The following is a 7027-nucleotide window of genomic DNA, read 5'->3' on the forward strand; positions in this document are numbered from 1 at the left end:
CGTCGTACAAGCCCCTTGTGTAGCTTTCTTGTGAACTTGTGTTGGCTCGACAAGATCTTTACTAACACCAAGTCGCCTATACGATATTCTGCGTGCCTCCTCTTCTGATCAGCCCACTTCTTCATCTTCTTGGTTGCTTTGTCTAAGTAGGAACGGGTCACATCCAATTGCTCGTTCCAAGACTTAGCAACCTTGAAGGCTGTCGGACAATTCCCCGCGTAGCTTGTCTCCAATGACTGGGGAGTAAGTGGTTGCTGTCCCATTACAATCTCAAATGGACTTTTGTTTGTGGACTCGCTCCTTTGTAAATTGTAGGAGAATTGAGCGACATCCAATAACTTGGCCCAATTGGATTGGTTGGCACTTACAAAGTGCCTCAAGTATAACTCTAACAATGCATTCACCCTTTCAGTTTGCCCATCTGTCTGAGGGTGAAAGCTAGTAGAGAAATGTAGGGCAGACCCCATAAGCTTGAATAGTCCTGACCAGAACTTTCCTGTGAAGCGAGGGTCTCGATCACTGATGATGCTCCGTGGTAAGCCCCAATACTTCACCACATGCTTGAAGAATAGTTTTGCAGTTTCTTCAGCTGAGCAATCTTTAGGGGCCGCTATGAAGGTGGCATACTTGGAGAATCGATCTACTACCACAATGAGGGTACCGCAACCCTCGGATTTAGGTAGAGCCACTATGAAATCCATGCTCACACTCTCCCATGGATGTGAGGGAATGGGTAGTGGTTCTAGCAATCCTGCAGGACTCTGATTCTCCACCTTATCTTGTTGACACACAAGACAAGTCTTCACAAAGAGTTCCACCTCGTCTCTCAGTTGAGGCCAATAGTATGAAGCTTCCAGCAAAGCTCGAGTACGTCGTTGGCCCGGGTGTCCAGCCCACAAGGAATCATGGCATTCCTTGATAAGGTTCCTACGTAGGTTTCCCCACTTTGGAACATAGATTCTCCGCCTGAGGGTGTAGAGAAGACCGTCCTCTACCCAGAATCTCTTGGTTTTCCCTTCCTTAGCCATGTTCACCAAGTTCTTGGCTAAGGGATCATACTCCATACCTTCACGGATTACCTCAAGTAGCTCCCCTTGGGCTTGAGTGATAGCAGAAAGTTCACATTTTCTGCTTAGTGCATCCGCAACGAGGTTGGCCTTGCCCGGTTTGTACTCCAAGACAAAGTCAAATTCTGCCAAGAAGTCTTGCCATCTAGCTTGCTTTGGGCTTAGTTTCTTCTGACTCTGGAAGTAACTAGTGGCAATGTTGTCTGTCTTGACCACAAAATGAGAGCCAAGCAGATAGTGTCGCCAAACTCTGAGGCAATGGATGATGGCCGTCATCTCCTTCTCTTGCACGGTGTATCGCCTCTCAGTCTCATTGAGTTTGCGACTCTCATATGCAATAGGATGTCCCTCTTGCATAAGAACTCCCCCTATGGCAAAATCCGATGCATCTGATTGTACCTCAAAAGGCTTGGTACAATCTGGTAAGGCCATGACCGGTTCTTCCGTGATGGCTGTCTTCAGATCGTCAAAGGCTTCTTGACACCTTTATGACCACTCCCAGGCCCTGTTCTTCTTGAGCAAGTCAGTGAGGGGGGATGCTCTTGTGGAGTATCCCTTTATGAATCTCCTGTAATAGTTGACAAGCCCAAGGAAGGATCGGAGCTCGGTAACCTTAGTGGGAGGCTCCCACTTCTTGATTGCCTCAATTTTTCCCTCCTCCATGCTGAGTTTTCCCCCTTGGATTTTGTGGCCAAGGAAATGGACTTCGTTTAGAGCAAATGAGCACTTCTCTTTCTTGACATAGAGTTGGTTTTCCCTTAAGACACGGAAAACAACCCTTAGATGCTCCACATGTTCTTCAAGGGTAGAACTATAGATGACAATATCATCTAGATAGACTACCACGAACTGATCAAGATAGGGATGAAAGATCTTGTTCATGAGCGTGCAGAAGGTAGCTGGAGCATTTGTGAGGCCGAAGGGCATCACTAGGAACTCGTATGCCCCATAGCGAGTTACACAAGTTGTTTTGGCTTCATCTCCTTCCGCAATTCTTACTTGATAATATCCCGATCTTAGATCAAGCTTGGAGAAGTACTTTGCATGGCCTAGTTGATCAAATAAATCAGCAATCAAAGGAATAGGGTACTTGTTTTTGATGGTTACCTTGTTTAGAGCTCGGTAGTCGATGCACAGCCGCAACGACCCATCATGTTTCCTTTGGAACAACACAGGTGCCCCATATGGTGCCTTGGAGGGTTGGATGAATCCGGCATCAAGTAGCTCCTTAAGTTGCCTCCTTAGTTCTTCAAGTTCTGGAGGCGACATGCGATAAGGGGCTTTGGCGGGTGGTTTAGCGCCGGGTTCCATCTCGATCTGATGATCCACCTCTCTCCTAGGTGGTAGTTGCTTGGGCAACTCTGGCGGCATGACATCCTCATAGTCCCTGAGGACCTTTTGGATCTCCCTGGGTGGAGGGGAGGAAATCTTCACTTCACCTTCCTCCATCGATGCCAAGTAAGACACCTCGCCCTTCTTCCATCCTTTCTTGAACTGCATGGCGGATAGAAGTTGGGTGGTGTTTGGCTTGGACACGGTGGGTATCATGCATGGACCCCCTTCCAAGATGCACACCGAGTTATAGTGGGGAAGAGACACTACATTGAATTGTCTCAAGAATTCCATCCCCAACACGATGTCGAAATCATCCATAGGAGCGACCGAGAAATCCACCGTTCCTTTCCACGTGCCAAGTTGTAGCTCCACCCCGTGAGCTACGCCATCAAGGGGTTTGGCTTCAGAATTCACAGTCTTCAGCCATCCTTGACCCTTCTTAAGAGGAATCCCTAGCCGTGTGGCCTCTTCCTTCTTAATGAAGTTATGAGAAGCTCCTGAGTCGACCATGGCGTGACTCTTCTTCCCATTAACAAACACTTCTACAAACATCAAAGACCCATCCTTGGTGGTTGGCTTTGTGCTTGCCTTTAGGGAGTTGAGAAGTTGTAGACACCCCAGGTGCGACTTCTCTTGCACTTCCTTCTCCTCCAACATAGCATTGAGGGCCTTCCTCTTGGGACAATCTCTAGCCCAGTGTGGGCCGTTACAAAGGAAACAAGCATCCTTTAGCTTCTTGTCCTTAGAGTAGTCCTTCTTGCCCTCCTTTGATGTTGAAGGCTTGTCTCCACGGTCTTTGTATTGTGGCGGCTTGAACCCCTTCGCTCCCCCACCCTTAGTGTGATTATCCTTTGAAGACTTGGGTTTTGAAGAGTTTTCACTCTTATGATACTCAAATTCTTCTAAGGTTTCCGCCACGGTCAGGGCGGTGGAGATGTCGTTGACTCCACGACGCTTGAGTTCTTGAGCCACCCATGATTTGAGACCGTCGATGAAGTTGAAGAGGAGATCTTCTTCACTCATGTTTGTAATTTGAAGCATGAGGGCAGAAAATTCCTCAACATAGTTGCGGATAGAAGAAGTGTGCTTCAACTCCTTCATTCTCTTCCGCGCATGAATAGCCACATTCTCGGGATAGAATTGCCTCTTGAGTTCACGCTTGAACTCTTCCCAAGAATCAATGGAGCAAGTACCTTTCTCTATCTCACTATGCTTACGACGCCACCAAGTACCAGCAAGATTAGTAAGATAGAGGGAAGCAGTACGTACCTTGACACGCTCGTCTTGCATGTTCAAAGCTTCAAAGTAGCGCTCCATGTGCCACATGTAGTTGTCAAGTTCTTTGGCATCCCGCTTGCCATCGAACTCTTTTGGTTTGGGGGTATCCACCCTTGGTGTCGCCATCATCCCAGCTCCGACGACGCCCCCATTGGCCACTGCACGCTTGCATATGGCCCAATCCGCCTTGGTCTCCTCCAGACCGACGCGGTATTCCTCCATTTGCCCATGGAGTTTCGTTAGCTCCCCCAAGACCCGGTCTTGGAAAGCAACGTTCTCAACACGTTGTGCTTCGATGGTAGGTTGGATGGTGCTTAGAATGGACTCCTTGAGCGACTCGGATTGTCCTTCCAATCCTAGCTCCTCCATACCTTGCTCCACGATGTCAAGCCGGTCCCTGACATCCGCTACTGCCACCTCCATCCTGGTCACTGTGTTGTCGAGGGTGCTCACCTCCCTGTGAGACTGATCCCATTCCTCGATCTTGGCCAATATCTTGGCCACGGCCCTCTCGATCCCATCGAGACGAGACTCCATAGATGAGCTTGAGTCCTTCGACCTCTTGCTCTTTCTTGTCTCCTGGACCTCCATGGTGATCTCATTTGGATCCGCCATCCCAACCTGGATAGCTCTGATACCAACTGTCACGGACTTAGAATTTCTTCACTCGACCCGTGCGGCCTTAGGAGGCTTTCTCTCCCACAAAGCTCCTAAGTAAGCCTTCTAAAGGACTCAAGACAATAGAGAACAAACTAGAGAGAGAAGATAGAGAGAGATGCTCTAGAGAACTTGTTTCTCTTATTGCTTGGTGATTTACACAAATGAGAGCCCCTCTATTTATAGGGAACTCTTGGTACAAAGAATGGTTAGGATTGTGACACTTGTCATCAATCCAAGGGTAAAGAACTTTCTAGATTCCTACTTTAGAATTGTCTATAATGCCCCTTTCTAGAACACTACTCTAAATTGTCTATAACGCCCCTTCTAGATGACTCCACACAATTCCACAAGATTACAAAGGACTTGGAGGCTTCTAGAAGGTTAGGAAATTCTCTAAAAACCCTAGGTGGTGACACTAGTCCCAAGCAGGGGACTAGGCCCGTCACATAGAAGAACTCCCTGGGTTTGGAATTCTAGAGGAGATGTTAGCGAAACTTCTTTGAGTAGGATTCCCCTTAGTTGACTCGGAAGGAATAGAGTCAAGAGAGTTCACAGGCATTTATGCTCATAAAGCCAGAAGCACCTTAGTATCGTCACCTTGGGGAGGAGACACCCGATCAACTAATATATCTTCCTCACCTCTGGAAGGAAAGATGCTCAAAGCTAAAGGGTAGCCATGGAGACAGTCGAAGTCACTAGCGCCATGGGAAAGTTAAAGGGTAGATCAGGAGTAAGACCACCAAAGATAGTAGAGGTAAGGGGCGAACCAGACACTACTATACTATTGCCTCTTCCACAAGTTTGGGCTGAGGGGGACCCCCCAAAAGCATCAAAAGAAGGAATGGAACTTCCGCCGATGAGGACCCAGCAAGCAAATCAGGGTTCAAGAGACCCATGTCCTCACCCTCATCAACTCTATGATCTTCACGATGCTCGATGCTAGTTAGAACAGGTTCACATGTGTGATCTCACAGATGTTCCCTTCATCAATTGCTCAGGCAGCAGCCTTCTCGACGGCAACTTCAGTAGGTAACACTGTCTCCAGATCCCACTCGACCATGGCCATTACATATGCAAGGGAAAGAGCTGGGGGTGACACAAAGGCGGTCAGTTGCTCATGGGTGGTCGGTTGCACCCGAGGGGCGATGGGCCTTGGACCACCGTCACCTGAACAGAAGACGAGGAACCAATTCTAGTAGAACCAAGCTCGAGCTCCTCATGGGTAATTGGTTGCACCCGAGGGAACTAACTTAACACCATTGCTCGCCTTATTCTTCTTTTTCTTCTCTCCACTATTATCAGGCCAGGACTTCCTCTTCAGATTGCCTGGCTAGCGAAAGGGTTTCCCAAGAATTCGCGACCCGATATGTGGGCCTGACTGGGAACCATCAGGAAACTCTTGATGTTGCTGGGAGTCAAAATAATAACTAGAAAACATGACTTGGGATTATTCTAAACCCAAGTCCTTACCAACTGCACACGAACCTCTTCATGAGGTGAAAGAAGCACCTCAAAGTCATCATTGTCGGGGGGGATAGGGGACCAAGAAGCCCTAAGGGAAAACTTGTGTCTACTGCTTGGCAACCTTGTCGACGAGCAATGATAATGTTCAGCAGGTTGAATCTTTGTTCCAGTAACGTGTTATACGAATGAAAAGGTGGAGTATAGCTTTGTTGGCCCATTACTTGGAGGATGGTGATGGTTCTAATGTTCTTGCAACAGAGAGCTAAGCAGCATTGGTTAAAGGATAGGGATAGCAATACATGGTATTTTCATCACTGTGCTAATCAAAGAAGGGAATGTAATTTTATTGCTTGTGTTGAAGGACGGTACAGGTACGGGTACGGGTACGGGTACTTAATAATATCAAACACAGGAAGATATTAGTAAGGTTTTTATGGACCATTATAGGAATAGAGGATCTTCTTCATGACTTTAATACAAGGATTCTTGTTGCATGTCAAGTTGATTTGGAAAAAACTTGTACTGTGGAAGACGTCAAATATGCATTGTTTCAAATGGATCATTTAAAATCTCCTGGGCCTGATGGTTTTTCCCAGCTTATAAAAAAATATTGGAACATTGTTAGAGATAAGGTTAGTTTTGTTGTTATTAACTTACTAATGGGCAGTATTCGTGGGAGAAAATTAATGCCACGTTGTTGTGTACTATAGGCCAAAAATGAAAACCCAGTGAATGTGGTAAACAATAGGCCAATCAGTTTATATAATGTTTTATACAAGTTATGTTTCAAATTTCGGGCCAATAGATTGAAACCAATATCATGTCATTAGTCAATAGCAAAGTGCTTTTGTTGCTCACAAACTTATTTCAGACACTACATTCTATGTCTACTAAGATGAAAGGTACGGAGGGTTACATTGCATTAAAATTATAGATACGAGTAAGGGCTATAATCGAATGGAATGGCCTTTTATTGATAGTGTTTTACTTAAGATGGGTATTCCTTCTAGATGGGTATTCCTTTTTCTCTGGTGAGGTCGCTGGGGTTGGTGGTCAAAGACGATTATACCAAGAAAGGGAACGAAGAAAGCTGGAGTTGGTAGTTAACGGAGGGTATAAAGAGAAGGGTAGCTGGGAAAGGCTGAGTCTTGAAAGCTTTGCCTGGGGATTGGGAGGAAGGTTGTAGTCTGCGAGGAGTGGGAAAGAGCTTCATCTTGGGAGAG

This window comes from Carya illinoinensis, chromosome 15, assembly GCF_018687715.1.
Source record: "Carya illinoinensis cultivar Pawnee chromosome 15, C.illinoinensisPawnee_v1, whole genome shotgun sequence".
NCBI lineage: Eukaryota > Viridiplantae > Streptophyta > Magnoliopsida > Fagales > Juglandaceae > Carya > Carya illinoinensis.